Raw genomic sequence first — 17,155 nt, forward strand, 5'->3', positions numbered from 1 at the left:
TGTGGTGGAGAGCATCGTCAACCACGTCTGAGGGGAAATTGCAGTCTTTGAAGAAGGAGGCCATCTGGGTTGTTCGGTATTGGAATTGGTCCTCCTGGGAGCAGATGCGGCGGAAGCAAAGGAATTGGGAATATGGGATGGCGTTTTTACAGGGGGCAGTGTGGGAGGAGGTGTAATCTAGGTAGCTGTGGGAGTCGGTCGCTTTATAGTCAATGTCCGTATTGAATCGCTCGCCCGAGATAGAAATGGAAAGGTCTGGGAAGGGGAGGGAGGAGTCTGAGATGGTCCAGGTAAATTTGAGGTCAGGGTGGAATGTGTTAGTAAAGTGGATGAACTGTTCAACCTCCTCGTGGGAGCACAAGGTAGTGCCGATACAGTCAATGATGTAGCGGAGGAAAAGGTGGGGGGGTGGTGCCAGTGTATCCAGGGTTGAAATTAGGGCCGATTGTGCTCGCATTTGCTCATTATGTGCTTTAATTTATTGTGATTTTCTAAATTATCAAGGATCACCTACTTAATAATCTTGATTATAACCAAAATAATTGTTCCCCTTCAACAGAATCCTTCAATTACAACAGAAAGCATTTCATTTTTAAATGTGGTGACTCGTATTTTTATTACCATAGCAGCTATAAGTGAACAAATTTTTATTAGAGGTTTTCAACTAATATTCTTAAAATACCCACTGAACCAAGCTGATAATATCTAGCTTTTTTATATATAAAAAGGAACTGCAAGCTGCTCAGGCTCAGTCACTTCAAGAAGCTCTGAAAAAACATGATTTACCATTTAACCTATTGTTTAATGCAAAACCTGGACAAATCTTGCCAATGCATAATTTTTGTATTTTAAAATTCCACAAATCGTTCTCTTTATTGCAGAATCCATTGTAATCATCATAATTTATCATAATCAATCTGTTCTAGCATGTTAAGGCACACATTCAGGATCTGGATCTTCTAGATCACCAGTTCTATGTAGTGGACTGCCACTGCACTACAAGACCCTATTTGTGCTATACGTTAAGAGTTTGAGTAGTGTTTGTCTGAATTATGAACTGATTTTAGCAACAGCAATTCATAACACAGGTAATTTATTTTTGCTTCTCACATGCATGTTTGGATTTTCTCAATGATGTTTCTGATTAGGCTGCTCATTGATTAGAAGCACATGAAGCATCATTAAGCTCCATTGGAACCAATGCATTTTGATGCTTTCACAATCCCTCGTTATACATCCCTTAAAGTGCTAATGAAATTGATCCTAGATCTGTCATAAAGAAGTGTGGCAGAGTATCTGAACTACCTGAAGAGTGATTTATGTGATTAGGTTGCAAATATTCATTCCTTTTCCCCCTACACAGAGTTGAAGAAGGTTATACAAGCACAAGATTGAATGTCCAAACTATCTTTTGATTTATCCCTGAATAAAGAAGCAAAGACCCACGGAGTAGTTGTTTTTAGAAAAAGTAATCATGAAATGATCTGACAGCTTGAAGGATTGATTCTGGGGAGCCTTACAATGCTGGGAAATGATTGTATCAATTAAGCGGGACTTAATAATTGAGTTTAAAAAGAACATTGTTTAACAAGTCTAGAATATTTGCTTGGTAAAACAAATCTTAGTTCTAACATGTCCCCATCATTAAAGCTTTATTTTAAAATTTGCTCCAGAATATCTGTGAGTTTTAATGGGAACATGTCATGGTGAATTGGAGCAGAAATCAGACATGACAGGACATCACAGGTAATTGCAAAGATGGACTTCATGAGATACAGTGAGAGAATATGCTAGACTTCATGGCAACATACCCTTCAAAATATTCAGTGCAACTCATACTTAGTTGAGAGTGTGGTGCTGGAAAAGTACAGCAGGTCAGGCAGCTTCCAGGGAGCAGGGGAATCGACATAAGCACTCAATCCTGATGAAGGCTTATGCCCGAAACGTCGATTCTCCTGCTCCTCGGATGCTGCCTGACCAGCTGTGCTTTACCAGCACCATGCTCTTAACTCTGATCTCCAGAATCTGCTGTCCTCACTTTCTCCTAGTTAATTGCAACTCATACTTAGCCAAATAAATGTAAGATTCAGCCCATAGTATTCAAGCACCTATCACTTCTTAGAATTAAATACATTGTTTTCCTCCATATTCCTAATATTTCATGAGAAAATTATGCTAAATTTGGTTGCACGACGTACTTACATCAAGTGCCAAAAAGTGGACGCTCTAATTTCTGTCTTTTTGATTTCCAAATATTTTTGACCTCTTGTGAGGTATTGAAACAGACATCATTTGCATGGCCCACACTTACATTTGCCATCACACTTTCTATTATTCTTGCCCCCTTTTGTGGCAAATTTAAATGAACTTCAGGGGTGCAAATGATGATTATAGAACAAGAAGTTCAATATGTAATTCAGCAAGTAAATTAATTTGTTAAAAGTACATTTAAAAATTTGAGAGAAACACCTGGTGAAAATTTTCAGACAGTGAAAGCAGAAATTTTCCCAGATAAATTTTGAATCTCATTGCAATATTGTCACCTATTCATTTGTACCACATGGTAAATATATTCGCTTAATAATATAAATGTTTTGCCCATTTCTTTGAAAGATCTATCTCATGTTATCAGACTGGTGACAGAAAGTAAACGCACTAAGATTCCTACACTCCTGCAGCTGAAGTTATATCTGCCCCTGATTCTCCAAGAAGCATGACTGAAAATGAAGAGGAGTGTTTATCTGTCCAGTCTGCCAAAAAATGCTTTGTTTCATGGTCTTGTTCTTTGAATTTTTTCCACTATGGTTACTTATAAAAGCACAGACATATCCAACAAATGGCCACAAAGTGGCTCAGAAATTCAGTTTTTTAATACTGAAGATGTTAGTTCTATTATCATCCACCTTGAATAATTTTTGTTTAAGGGATAATTTTGCAAAAGGACAGGGTGTTAGGAATGTTAACTGCCAAGATGTGGGGTTTGGGACAAGTGAAGTAAACATTCTAAAAACATTCATCCTGACTCAAACCCACTGACTTCTGATTTTAAATGGGTGGGTCAGGTGCAGATGACAAATCCATTTCCAGGAGGCAAGTCTGTCACTACAAATTTTAACAAGGCTTTGGTACCTTCATTGTTCCAAAACTTTGATTTTAATCTATTTACTTGGTCAGTGTGATATAAGATTTGAACAGACAAATGGCCCAAAGGTCATCAAGCAGGAATTCTGTATTCCATTGACATTAAGTCAGTATAAGCAGGAAGGGAAACCAGCATAAACAAGAACTATATGTTCTTCTTAGATGGAAATACCATACGGGTTACATTGGGTTGAGGAATTCATTTGTTTTTCAGCCCTCCCTACCTATCAGCCCTCTTTCCATCAAAGATGCTGTTTTGTTTTCAGTGAGAGTCCACTTGACTGCTCCAGTTCTCATCACTTACCATCACTGCATGTGGGTGGATATCCCACACAACTGTTGAGCTCCCTTACTTAGTGCTCTCCAATCACAATTGCCAGATTCTGGATTAGTGGTGCTGGAAGAGCACAGCAGTTCAGGCAGCATCCAAGGAGCTTCGAAATCGACGTTTCGGGCAAAAGCCCTTCATCAGGAATAAAGCAGTGAGCCTGGAGCGTGGAGAGATAAGCTAGAGGAGGGTGGGGGTGGAGAGAAAGTAGCATAGAGGAAATGACCTGGGAGTTGCAGTGAGAGAGGGACTCCCTGAGATTCTTATAGAGAGAGGAGGAAAACTTCTTCAAGGCAGGCATCCTTGCAAGAGGATTCGCAGTAGGGTTAAAATCAACGAGGTAAAAACAATGACTGCAGATGCTGGAAACCAGATTCTGGATCAGTGGTGCTGGAACAGCACAGCAGTTCAGGCACCATCCGAGGACGGGCAAAATCGACGTTTCGGGCAAAAGCCCTTCATCAGGGTTAAAATCAACGAGGTAAAAAAAATGACTGCAGATGCTGGAAACCAGATTCTGGATTAGTGGTGCTGGGCTTTTGCCCGAAACGTCGATTTCGAAGCTCCTTGGATGCTGCCTGAACTGCTGTGCTCTTCCAGCACCACTAATCCAGAATCTGGTTTCCAGCATCTGCAGTCATTGTTTTTACCACAATTGCCAGATTTCCTAGTACTCAGGAAGATAAAAGGAGGAGCTTTTAAGCCAAAAGGAGCAGTAATGTTTTTCCCAAGCTGAACAAGCAGTTCACCCTGGATCTCCGGATTGATCGTCCCCCATCAATTCCTTATTGCTTACTCTGTCCTCCCCTTATCTGTGACTTTGAACGCCAATCGCCCCCCACAATCTACAACTCTTCCTGCTAGTTCTGATACTTAACACTTAATTGGTGACTGCTTTCCCATTGCGTCTCTGCCTGATAGGCAGGCAGCTAGACTGTCAATCAAGCTCTATCCTGCAGGTAACCTGCTGAGAAAACATAAAGGACATTCTGCAGTGCATTTCACAAGGTCATGGGGATCCTGTATTTTTGAGTTTGCAATTCAGAAATCCTCTCTCTGTCCTCTTTGAGATTCTAATTAGTTATTGAGGCTTTTGTCTTGGAAAATTAAAGATAAGCATGAAAACAATAAGTGACTGCTTTAGCTAAGACCCTTCTCATTTAATGTGTGGAAATGCAAAATGTCAATTTGCAAAGCAAGTTACTGTCATCAATCAATGCACCTTGACATTTTAGATCTTAGACTTTTAAAATATATATTTTAAGGCAATTAATCCATGGCTCCCAGCCGTCTGATATCCTATATTATTTCTCATGTAAATGAAAGCAAAAATGCATTTTGTGTCAGATGAAGAAGCTATTAATTGCTGATAAATATTAGAAAATAAAACAAGTCTCGTTCAGATGGAATGCCGTTCTGGTGTCTAGTTTGGTGTAAGAGCTCAGGATATCCACTCCTGTCATGTTATTCTCTTTCATTGCCGCAGTTTTAGCCAAAACAATTTGTTCCAGATGCACTTTATAGTAATCACAGTGATCATCAATGCTTTGCTAATTCCAACATCACTGGGTGCTTTTACTTCCGAAACATTTTCTACGGAATCCCAGATTTTACTTATTCTGAATGCCTGTCTCTGAATTGCAGATACAGTACATTCCAGTAAATATGTAAATATACAAAATGGATACTGATGAGACTCAGTGATCACATTTACAAAGAGGCATTAAACTCTGATTTTATCCTACTGATCTTTATCACATTGCTTCATTTGCATTTCTTTCGTACTGCAAAAGCAATTTGTCTCTCTTCAATAAATTACACCCCTGTTAAAAATAATTTTACCTTTGTAAAATAATGATATAATGTATCTGTTGAAAATAAGTTAATGTATCATTTAGATGGAAAGATTGACTGCGTATCTGATATATCTGAATTCAGTACACTTTTTTTCTGCCATCAATTCAGCTTCAGGTGCTGACAATTATAAATGACTGTTATATAACAATATAATTATCTGCCCCAGTTCTCCCCAGAGCAGTTTGTTTGCAGTGAAGTAGGTATGGAGAGTTGGGATCCTGGTTTGACTGCACTGTACAACCAATATTTAAACTAATATTCTAGAGTGGTAACTAGGTTGGCAACATACACTCTGAATTTCACGACAATTCATGGCATTCCTACCACTGTTCATTTGCTGCAGGTTATTTTTCTGTTCTCTGATGGGTATTGTAGTGCATATATGTCAATGTGCCCATAACTGATTGAAACAAAAATGATTAGTGCGCAAATGTTGAATTTTACAAAGTTAGGAAAACAAATATTGGTTATTTAAGTTCTGAAAACAATGCCATAAATTGATTTGACTCTGGATTTTTGCCATGGCAGTATTGAAGTTTAAACTTTCAGGCACAGGAAATGTCCATATTCCATAATTTCCTCTTTATTTTAAACAGAGAACAGCACAACACAATGCAGACCCTTCAGTCCTCGCTGTTGTGCTGACCTTACTCCAAGATCAGACTCACCTACATACCCTTCATTGTACTATCTTCCATGTGCTTATCCAAGAGTCGCTTTAATGTCCCTCATGTATCTGACTCTACTACCACTGCTGGCAGTGCATTGTATGCACCCACCACTCTGTGTAAAGAACCGATCTCTGACATCTCCCCTAACCCTTCCTCCAATAATCTTAAAATTATGACCCCTTGTGATAGCCATTTCTACCCTGGGAATAAGTCTCTGGCCATCTATTCTATCTATTCCTCTCATCATCTTGTACATCTCTAACATCACCTCTCATCCTTCTTCATTCCAATGAGAAAAGTCCGAGCTGCCACAACCTGCCTTCATAAGACATGCCCTCCAGTCCAGGCAGCATCCTGGTAAATCTCCTCTACACCGTCTCTAAAGCTTCCACATCTTGCCTATGACGAGGTGGCAGAACTGAACACAGTATTCCAAGTGTGGTCTAACCAAAGCTCTATAGAGCTGCAGCATAATCTCATGGCTCTTAAACTCAATCCCCTTGTTAATGAAAGCCATAGCACCATGCACCTTCTTAACAACCTTATCAACGTGGGTGGCAACTTTGAGGGATATATGGACATGGAACCCAAGATCCCACTGTTCCGCCATACTGCCAAGATTCCTGCCTTTAATTCTGTATTCTACATTCAAATTTGATCTTCCAGTGTGAATCACTTCACATTTTTCCAGGTTGAACTCCATCTGCCACTTATCAGCCCAGTTCTGCATCCTGTCAATGTCCCATTGCAGCCTACAACTGGCTTCCACACTATCTACCACTCCTCCAACCTTTGTGTCATCAGCAAACTTACTAACGCACCCTTCCATATCCTCATCCAAGTCGTTTATAAAAATCACAAAGGGGAGTGGTCCCTCTACTGATCCCTGCAGAACATCACTGGTCACCATGCTCCAGCTAAATGCTTCCTATCTATCACCATCTTCTGTCTTCTTTGGGCCAGCCAAATATATATCCTGATAGCCAGGTTTCCCCATGCCTACTTACTTTCTGAATGAGCCTGCCATGGAGATCCTTATTAAACACTTTGCTAAAATCCATGTAAACCATGTCGGCTACTCTACATTCATCAATGGGCGGCACGGTGGCACAGTGGTTAGCACTGCTGCCTCACAGCGCCAGAGACCCGGGTTCAATTCCCGACTCAGGCGACTGACTGTGTGGATTTGCACATTCTCCCCGTGTCTGCGTGGGTTTCCTCCGGGTGCTCCGGTTTCCTCCCACAGTCACAAAGATGTGCAGGGTCAGGTGAATTGGCAATGCTAAATTGCCCGTAGTGTTAGGTTAAAGGGGTAAATGTAGGGGTATGGGTGGGTTGCGCTTCGGCGGGTCGATGTGGACTTGTTGGGCCGAAGGGTCTGTTTCCACACTGTAAGTAATCTAATCTAATGTGTTTTGTCACATCTTCAAAGAATTCAATAAGATTTGTGAGGCATGACCTGCCCTTCACAAAGCCATGCTGACTATCTTTAATCAAACTATGGTTTTCCAAGATTTGGAGGTGCCAGTGTTGGATTGGGGTGGACAAAGTTGAAAATTAAACAACACCAGGGGTTATATTCTAACAGGTTTATTTGGAGGCCCGAGCTTTCGAAGTGCTGCTTCTTCATCAGGTGGCTAGGGAGCAGCATCATACAACATAGAATTTATAGCAACAGGATTGCAGTGTCACGGAATGAAATTTGTTTAATTTTACATTCCATGACACTGCAATCCTGTTACTATAAATTCTGTGTTGTATGATTCTGTTCCACAACCACCTGATGAAGAAGCAGTGCTTTGAAAGCTAATGCCTCCAAATAAACCTGTTGGACTATAACTTGGTGTTGTGTGATTTTTAACAAGGTTTTCCAATTAATCATAAATCCTATCTCTCAGAATCCTCTCCAATACTTTACCTACCACAGATGTGAGGTTCACTGGTTTCTAATTCCCAGGATTATTTCTATTCCCTTTCTTGAACATTTGCCATCCTCCAATCATCTCGCACTACTCCAGTGGATAGTGAGGATGCAAAGATCATCACCAAAGGCTCAGCAATCTCTTCCCTTGCTTCCAGTAGCAACCTAGGGTGTAACCCATCTGGCCCAGGGGATATATCTATCTTTAAGATTTTCAAAATTTTCAGCACATCCTCCTTCTTAACATCAACCTATTAAAGCACATCAGTCTGTTTCACCCTGTCCTCAGAAACATCAAGGTTCCTCTCAGTAGTGAATATTGAAGCAAAGTATCATTTATGTTCCTCCCCTACCTCTTCCGACTCCAGGTGCAAGTTCTCTCCACTATCCCAAATCATTCTGGCCATCCTCTTGTTCCTAACATAAGTATAGAATGCCTTAGGGTTTTCCTTAATCCTACCCGCTAAAACTTTTTCATGCCCCCTTCTCGCTCTCCTAAGTCCATTCTTCAGTTCCTTCCTGGCAAGCCTTATAACCCTCTAGAATCTTGTCTGATCCTTGCTTCTTCAACCTTAAGTAAACCTTCCAAGGATTCCTATTATATTGATATACAATGCCTAGGCAGACCTGGGAAATTATTTTAGAAAATGGCAAGCATTTTTGTAAATGAAGTGTGCAAGTGCCATACACAATAGAATTGTTAAAAGAAGTTAGTGACACTACAGCAGAGTATTTTTGCATTTCCTGCCAAAATTGAGAAACATCTTTAAGTAATACAATTTATAGGGCTGAATGAGTGAATCAGTCTAGAAACAAATATTGAAAATCATTGTAAGAAAGCTTACTTTAAAAGACCGAGGTAATTGAAGTGAGATTTACTGTTTTTCCTTGTTTTCATTTTGGCACATTGCAGATGTGTCCTTGATTTGCTATTGTTCGTATTCAGTTAAACATGAATAACAGACATTCTTATGAAAGAATGTACAAAAGTACAATGGGGATGGAATTGGGTTCAGTGGTACCCATGTTCTGGACACAATGAGATCCAAATAAAAGTCCAAAACAGTATCTGTGTAACAGATGCCTGATTCTGCTGGGAAGGATGCTTATTCCACATTGATGAAGGTGTCATGGATATGCTGCAGACATTTGAAGGCAGCATTCAGAGCAGGCAAATCTAAACATTATTCAGTATGCAATGCTGATTTTATGGTGGCACTGCCATTTTGGGATATCAGTGTTTACCACCTTTTAACCTTGCACAGCTGGACTTGACATTAAGCAGCAGTAAGGACCCAGAATGAAGGACTATCAACCACTTACAAACCACTACTGGTTTATGGGTTTTTTTTTACTGTTTCTGCAAATCTTCCTATGTTTTGAATGCTTTCTATAGACAACTAAAGTTTTAAGTTTGCAGGTTGTATCTCAGAGGTGATGAGGTACTTTTCTGCTGACTTCTAGGCTTTTGTACAAATCAGATGTTACCACAGATAGGCGATTAACTGGGCTTCCTCTTGACATTGAGCCTCACTGGCAGAAAGGGCAAAGGCAATGCAGAGAAAGGCAATCTGCCAGAAGAAAAATGTGGAAGGAGAGGAAAATTGGCTGCAACCTACCCAGACCCTTTTTATCTGGGCACAGCAGAAAGAAATAATTTGAGAGTGTGACCAGAAATGGCAACGGCACCATTTATATTTGCATAGCACCTTTAAATATAATCAAGTCCCCCAAGGTGCTTCACACAAGCATTATCAAACAGGACAACTGTGCCAAATAAGGAGGTATTAGATCAGATAACCCAAAACTTTGGTCACAGAGAGAGATTTTCCAGCAGTCCCTTGAAAAAAGAAAATGAGGTAGGCAGGCAGAAAACTTTAAGGAGATGATTCAGTTGTGAGGGAAGACTGCAGAGACAACATCAGGCTAAGCCATGAAGAGATTTGATAACATGGATGGGAATTTCAAAATCAAGCCAATATCAGTTGTCAAGCACAATGGTGACAAATGGACAGCATTAAGTGTGATTTGAGATACAGCAGCTGAATTTTGGATGGCCTTAAGGTTATGGAGAGTGGAACGTGGCAAATCAGCCTGGTGTACTTTGAATAATTTATATTTGGATGTAACAAAGACAAGAATGACGATTTCAGCAGCACATGAGCTAAGACAAGGGTAGAGTTGGCTGATTTTAAGAAGTGTACATAGATCATCTCAGTGATGGTATAAGTACATGTTCAGTAGTTTATTTTAGGATTGAGTATGATAAGGTCGTGAACAGGTTAGTTTAATCTCAGATTGTTTCCAAGGAAAAGGACTGAGTCAATAAGTAGGGAACAGAATTTGAAGCTGGAACTGAAAACAGAAATTTCTGCTTTCTATGTATTTAAATGTAGGAAACCTCTGCTCCAGTATTTTTCTGTTAATGGATTTGGGCACCAATGGCTATGCCAGCTTTACTGTCATGGAAAAGGTAGTAATGAGCTCATATCTTAAACAGTTACAGACCTTGCAATGTAGGTATAATCACTGGATGTTGGAGAAGCAGCCTGATAACTCAGCAACAAGTAGGAGCATCAAGATTGATAGTTGTGAGATAAAGCTGGGTGTCGTCAGAGTACAAGTGTGAAGTAGTGTGTAGCCAAGGGTCAGCATATCAATGAGAAATCAGAGAGGAACAAAGATTGATTCTTGTGGATATCAGAGGTAACAGTGCAGGAACATTGAATCAAAACAATTACAATGATATGCTGGATATGGTTAGGTAGACAAGATTAGAATTAGATGAAAGTAGACCCAGCCAGCTAGATGGCAATGGAGAGACATTGCAGGAGGAGGATGTGGTCAGGCATGCCAAATACTGTAGACCTGACTATGAAAGGTGGAGAAGGCACCTGTCACAGTCACAGAGGATTATTTCAAAATATGAATGCCCAATTCCCAATTCACCAACACTCCTACACTTTTTACCTTTTCTCTGTCACTGGTTATTACATTTGAAAATTAAAATGCTACCACAAAATGCAAGTCCCACACCCAATCATGTCATATTGCATGTAAAAATAACTAAATTAGTGCATCAACTTAATGTTCAGTCAGTCCATGCCTGTCCAAGTGCTCTTTTGAGTTATGGCCCTAATGATCAGAGCATGGCTAGTGGAAGGCTGCTAACTTTCAGTTCAAGAGAGTGCAGCTGGCATTACAGGATATTCCTGATCAGATAACGGTCCTTTAAGTCTTGACTTTAGATTGTGCAACTTGGCATGGATGGTGTCACTCTCGGCTGGCTGACAGGAAACAGCAAGAGCACAGCAGAAAGACAGGGTTTGGAGCTGTGTTGCATTCCTGAGAGAAGGCAGCAGGTTCCTTCTCCATGGAGCCACTGCTATTCTCTCAGAGCAGCGCCTTGGTAATCTAAGCAATCTACTGGTAAACATGTCAACAGCATCAACAGTAGAACGATGATGGCAGTAACCTGAGCTTCCATGGTGTCTGTAGTTTGTTCTGTCATTGAAACTGTGTCAGTGCAGGTGACCATCTTTTCCACCCTTCATACAGCCTCTGTGGAAAGGCTTTTGTCAATTTGGTGCTGAATTCCTCCATATTCCTTTACAGTTAAGGCAGGCTTTCTGGCAGGCTTCCAAATACACTCAGTATAGTTATGCGCACATCCATCATCCTCTGTAATTTACCCAGCCAAACCCTCATCTGAATGAGTTATTGTGTGGCTTTCCTACCAACAGTAGCTGCCTTATGTGCTGTACTTTTTTTCAGCCCTAGTTTATGCCTGATATATCACTATCTGCACCTCTTGCAGTGGCTCCAAGTCTGAAAAACAAGTGACATTGTTTCTTATCTTTCCTGATCTTCCTCCATGCTTGGAATGATTACAGATTTTAATAATTTGAAATGAAACAGGTACAAGGTTTGTGAGAGGAGAACATAACAACCATCTGCAGCTTGTAAATCAAAAGAGATTGTAGAATCAATGGCAAGTGAGATGTAACAAGGTGGATTAATTATGAGAATGCCATCATCTTCAATAGTTTTAGCCCTGCATATGACCACAGCTTTGGCAATACATCTCCCTTTAATGGTTACACCATCTTGACTAGGTGGTCAGAATAAGCAGATGTGCTTCCCCAATCCACTCTAACTTCCTACTGCACTCATTCTTCACCGCTTTGACCTGCAAGAGAGAATTGATAGAGATTTGACGGATGACTGATGTGTGTGTAGTGAATTGAGTAATAGTCAAGGCCCCCGGGGACGTTGCTTAGGTTATCTGGTTATCTGGTCATCAAACATCTTCCAACTTTCCTTTCGGGTCACTGGGACAACATTCTGAGGCTATTACTGTCCACAAGGCTGATCCTGGCTATAAAGGGACTGTTGTATGAGAAGAGGTTGAGTAGGTTGGGCTTATATTCATTGGAGTTTAGAAAAATGAGAGATGACCTTATTGAAATACAGTGTATACTGAAGATTCTTAAGGGACTTGTCAGGGTAAATGCAGAGACATTGTCTTTCCTTATGGGAGACTCTGGGACCGGCGGCTGTAATCTTAGATACACAACTGAGAATCAAGCAGTTATGGAGAAAAGGCAGGAAAGTGGTGCTGAGAATTATCAGTTGAACCATGATCTCATTGATTGGCGGAGCAGACTTAAAGGGTTGAATGGCCTACTTCAGCTCCTACATCTTATAGTCACATTGTCCAAAAACCTATGTTTGCCCATTTTTCCCATGATCCCACACACACTTTCCCAAGTCAGATTTACTTGCACAATGACAGCCAGGATATATTTCAGTCACAGTGCAGCTCCCATGTAAGAGATGCAGCTAGCTTGTCACCAACATAAGCTCTTGGGCCCCTGCTGATGTTTATGGCCAATAAACAGTGTAGTTCATGTTGGCTGTAGACAGATATCATAATTATCTGGCAGCACGAAGTTTATTTGCTGCCATACATTGGGTGTAACTTAATCATCCATTTTTGGGGGTATAAACATTAATCTACTTCTTCTCAGCAGTAGAGGTCTTTGTTTTGGATATATAAATGTATGACAGGGCAATACTAATGGGTTTGACTTGCAATCGGTGATTACTTATTGTGCGCTTGCGTTCCCTAATTTTACAGCGTGTATGATAACCAAAACATAATGCAAATTTCACACCATCTTAAATCAAGAATCATGTTTCACCATTGTCTTACTTTTCTCCAAGTCATGATGTGAGGAGCCGATGTTGAACTGGGGTGGACAAAGTTAAAAAGCAAGGTAAAAACACCCAACACCAGGTTATCGTCTAACAGGTTTATTTGGAAGCACTATCTTTCGAAGCGCTGCTTCTTCATCACCTGATGAAGAAGCAGTGTTTAGAAAGCTGGTGTCTCCAAATAAACCTATAACCTGGTGTAAAATTATTTCCAAGTGTAACATTCAGTTCAGCAACAAGTAAGTTGTCAAGAATGGTGCTTGCGAGATAGCTGGGTGTCTTCAGTGTACACATGGAAACTGATGTGTTGCAAAGTGGCAGCATGTCGATGAGAAATCAGAAGGGGCCAAGGATCGATTCTTGGTGGTCACCAGAGATAAAAGTGCAGGGAAGAAACTGAAAGCTAATCTGATACCACCTGTTCTCTTCAGTTCCATAGTTAAGTTCCATAGTATAGCTGAATATAAGAGGTATTTGAAGATTTTTTAAGATGACCAACAATTTGGGGTTTTTTTGTTTGTTTTTGGGATGTGAGCATTGTTGACAAGGCCAGCACTCCTTGCTCATCTTGAATTGTTCTTTTAAAGGTGGTGGTGAACTGCTGGAGGTCATTTGTTATAGTTACACTACAGTGCTGTTAGAGGGAGTTCATGGATTTTTATCCAGTAACCATATAGGAACAGCAACATTGTTCCAAGTAAAAATAATGTGTAATGTGGAAGAGAAATTAGCTGATGGTGTTCCCATATTTCTGTTTCTTGTCAATAGCGGTCAAACCTTGGTGGTGCTTTCAAGCAAACTTTGGCGAGTTTTTGCAGTCTGTCTTGCAGACGGTACACTTTGCTGCTGCTGTGTGCCAATTGTGAAGGGAGTGAATGTTTAATCTGGTGGTTGGCTTCCTGATCAGGAGTGACAGACGAGTAAAAAGCAAGTTGGGGTCAGTGAGAGTTTCAAAGTCAAAGTTGGATTATACCAGTGTTGAATCCCATTCTCCTCCTGATTGTCACTAACTGTGCAAGTGAGACTAGAAGTGCCATGGTCAGCGTCCTTTGCATTTGACGGTGAGCTGTAAGGAAGAGAACATGATTGGGTATTTGAAAAACTCAATAAAAGTGCTGGGAGGTAGGAGTATGCAAAGATAAAAGATCCAGAGTGATGAGAATGGATGATGTGAGGAATCAGTACATCAGGGTTCAGTAAAGATTATGGGAGCATCAAAGCAAGTAACAAAAAAAAGATTAAAATGATATTATCATCTGTAGCAAAAAGTCAGAAGAAATATGGTGAGGTGAGTGGTGCAGTTGAGACTGTAAGAAAGATGAAGAAATGGAGGACATGTTAAAGTGGAAAGATGGTGATGGTGTGAGACTTAACCACAGTTGAATTAGAAGAGGAATGGGTGATTGGGAGAAGGGTGATCTCCAGTGTTCTGGTGACCCCATTTAAAATAGAAGAAGCCAAAAGAAGAAAGAATATGTGTAAAGCAGGCTGCATTGACCTCTATGTCATTGAGCTTCTTGAACTTTATTGGAAGTGCACTTAACTAGGTATATGCAGAGTGTTTGCTCACATTGCTGACTTGTATTTTGTAGAATGTGGAAGTCATCATAAAGCAGTCAGCTGGTGAATTACTAGCCACCAAATTCTCAGTCTCTGATCTGTTCTCGTGGCTGCAGTATGTTTTTGGTTAAGTGTTTGGCCAATTGTAGCTTCCACAATGCTGAATGAGAGTAGCTCAGCAATAGTTATTCAATCAAACATCCATGGGTGATGGTATTTTTGGAGATGGCCATTGATTGGCATTTGTGAGGCATGAATGTTACTTGGAACTTATCAGTCAAAGCTTGATTATTGTCAGTGTCTTGCTGCATGCAGGCATAATCTGCTATAATATCTGAGGCATTTTGAATGGTAATAAAACTGCAATTATTAGTGAACATCACATTTCCGACCCGTATGTTGCCACTGAGAACTTTATATTTCTGCCTATATGTTGTTTAAATTTTGTGACTATTCCAAAGGATTTTTCACAAATCAGGTTCAATATGTTTCAATTTACTAAGTTTTCAATTATCCATTGAATCTAAACATGTTTTAAGCACAGAAATGTTGATAGGCAGTCAGAAAATGACCATAGCAGCTCTTTAACGTCCTTCAGCTTTTAAGTGACATCTAATGAAGGAGTTAATGCCTGATGTCAGAGTGCTGTCAAAGCTGCCAGTTTTAAAATAATCACAGACCTTTAACATTTTTCATTTTCACTTTGCTTGAGCATTGATTTCATGAGTCATGCTCCATACTTGTACAGAGCATGGCATTACTTATATCCTGTCACATGTTAACCTGACTGAGGAATCAAAAGTACGGCTTGAAATATCCAATTTGATGTATTTTTTTCCTTCTGTTGAATATGCAGACAATCTGAAAACCTAATGTTCATAAATCTGATGTCAGATTAAGATTTCAACTCAGTGTAAGCCTCTTTTGTGGTGTTATTAGTTGGATCATAATGTAGATGGTTTATGCTGTTCAACTGCATGCTGTTCTTGTTCTTAATATATTTCTTTTGAATGAATTTATTGTTTGGCCTTTTTATATTTTATGATTAATAGGTGTTATGGTTATTATACCTTTGGAATTTTATATCATTTTTGTCAATGTCTCATAAATGAAGCTTATGACGTACACATGAGAATGTTTTTAGCTTTAAAAAATGTCGCGAAACAGTGGGTCACATGCCAAGATAAATTGTCAATCTAATGAGTTATTTTTATTCCTTTTATCTTTTGTCATTTTAAATGCAAGCTGCTGTATGTAGGAGCTTGTGTGTGCAAATTTGTCAGCAAACTGCTCCCTCGCTCCTGGGAGTGCATAACGGTATATGGAATCAGTGGTGCTGAGCTTTCCTGAGTAGCTTCCCCAAATGTTTGTCATTTGTCAGTGAGTATACACAGGAGTATAAGCATCTTATTGGTGTGTAGAACACTTTATGAGCCAAGCAAAATCCTAACTAATGTCCACAATCTATCTTTTCATTGGGGTTAAGGAGAAGGAGAGGACAAGGGGGTGGTGTTGGCAGATAACAATTAGTAGTGGAAACCAAAGATATTTTTCCTCGATTGCTACCACTACTTCGCAGGTTATTATCAACTAACATAACACATTGTAAGGATCAAACCTGTGACTAGCATAATTACTACAGTTTAGCTTCTTGCTGGGTAATGCATTTTGCAAACTGGGACATAAGGTCTCTTGTTTTCGATAGGAGAACGTTTTGTAGATGGAAAATATTGATGCTAAAGATATATATCAAGGTAAGCCTTTAGAGCATTCAGTTTTATCTTTTGTGGCTCTCAATTCTGGCATTTTGTAATACTGATGCTGAGTTCCTGATCAACATAGCCCTACATATGATTGCATAAAATAGTTGCTGTCAACAAGTTTATGTGCTCCTTCGGTTTATGCTGCTCATTAGCACAACGTTGTGGAATTCAGTAAACCTGCTAGAATTAAATACTGTGTGAATCTTGCCACCTGCTATTGGTAGTCACTTGCAACTGCAAATTCTTCGGGTTTGATCAAAAGCAATATCAATAATAAAGCAAATTAGGAACAGCAACAAAGAGATTGCTCAGTCTACCTATCTGCCAATATAGCTGTGGCAATCTGGCTTTGAACCAAAGTTGACCAACTGTTTGAGGAATGTTGATGCAGTTTTCAGAAAGCTGCTTCCTTTGTTCCTGATTTCATGGGATGTGAACATGGTGGACAAGGCCAGCAGTTGTTGCTTATTTTTAATTGGCCTGGTAAAATTTTAGAGCTGAAAATGTGTTGCTGGAAAAGCGCAGCAGGTCAGGAAGCATCCAAGGAACAGGAGAATCGACATTTCGGGCATATGCCCTTCTTCAGGAATGAGGAAAGTGTGTCCAGCAGGCTAAGATAAAAGGTAGGGAGGAGGGACTTGGGGGAGGGGCGTTGGAAATGCGATAGGTGGAAGGAGGTCAAGGTGAGGGTGATAGG

General features: G+C 40.0%; 1 protein-coding gene across 4 annotated transcripts in view; it reads left to right on the plus strand.

Annotated features, from left to right (window-relative positions):
• Window positions 1-17,155, plus strand: part of dlgap2a (discs, large (Drosophila) homolog-associated protein 2a) — a 729,001-nt gene that overhangs the window by 241,768 nt on the left and 470,078 nt on the right. The window contains exon 1 of one of the 4 annotated variants that reach the window (XM_043679007.1): window positions 15,498-15,608. The exons of the other annotated variants lie outside the window; for them this stretch is intronic. The gene's annotated coding sequence lies outside the window, so the exon portion shown is untranslated. Of the gene's footprint in view, window positions 1-15,497; window positions 15,609-17,155 lie in introns of those variants that run through there. 4 annotated transcript variants of the gene reach the window in all.

Source organism: Chiloscyllium plagiosum, chromosome 3 (genome assembly GCF_004010195.1).
Source record: "Chiloscyllium plagiosum isolate BGI_BamShark_2017 chromosome 3, ASM401019v2, whole genome shotgun sequence".
Classification (NCBI taxonomy): domain Eukaryota; kingdom Metazoa; phylum Chordata; class Chondrichthyes; order Orectolobiformes; family Hemiscylliidae; genus Chiloscyllium; species Chiloscyllium plagiosum.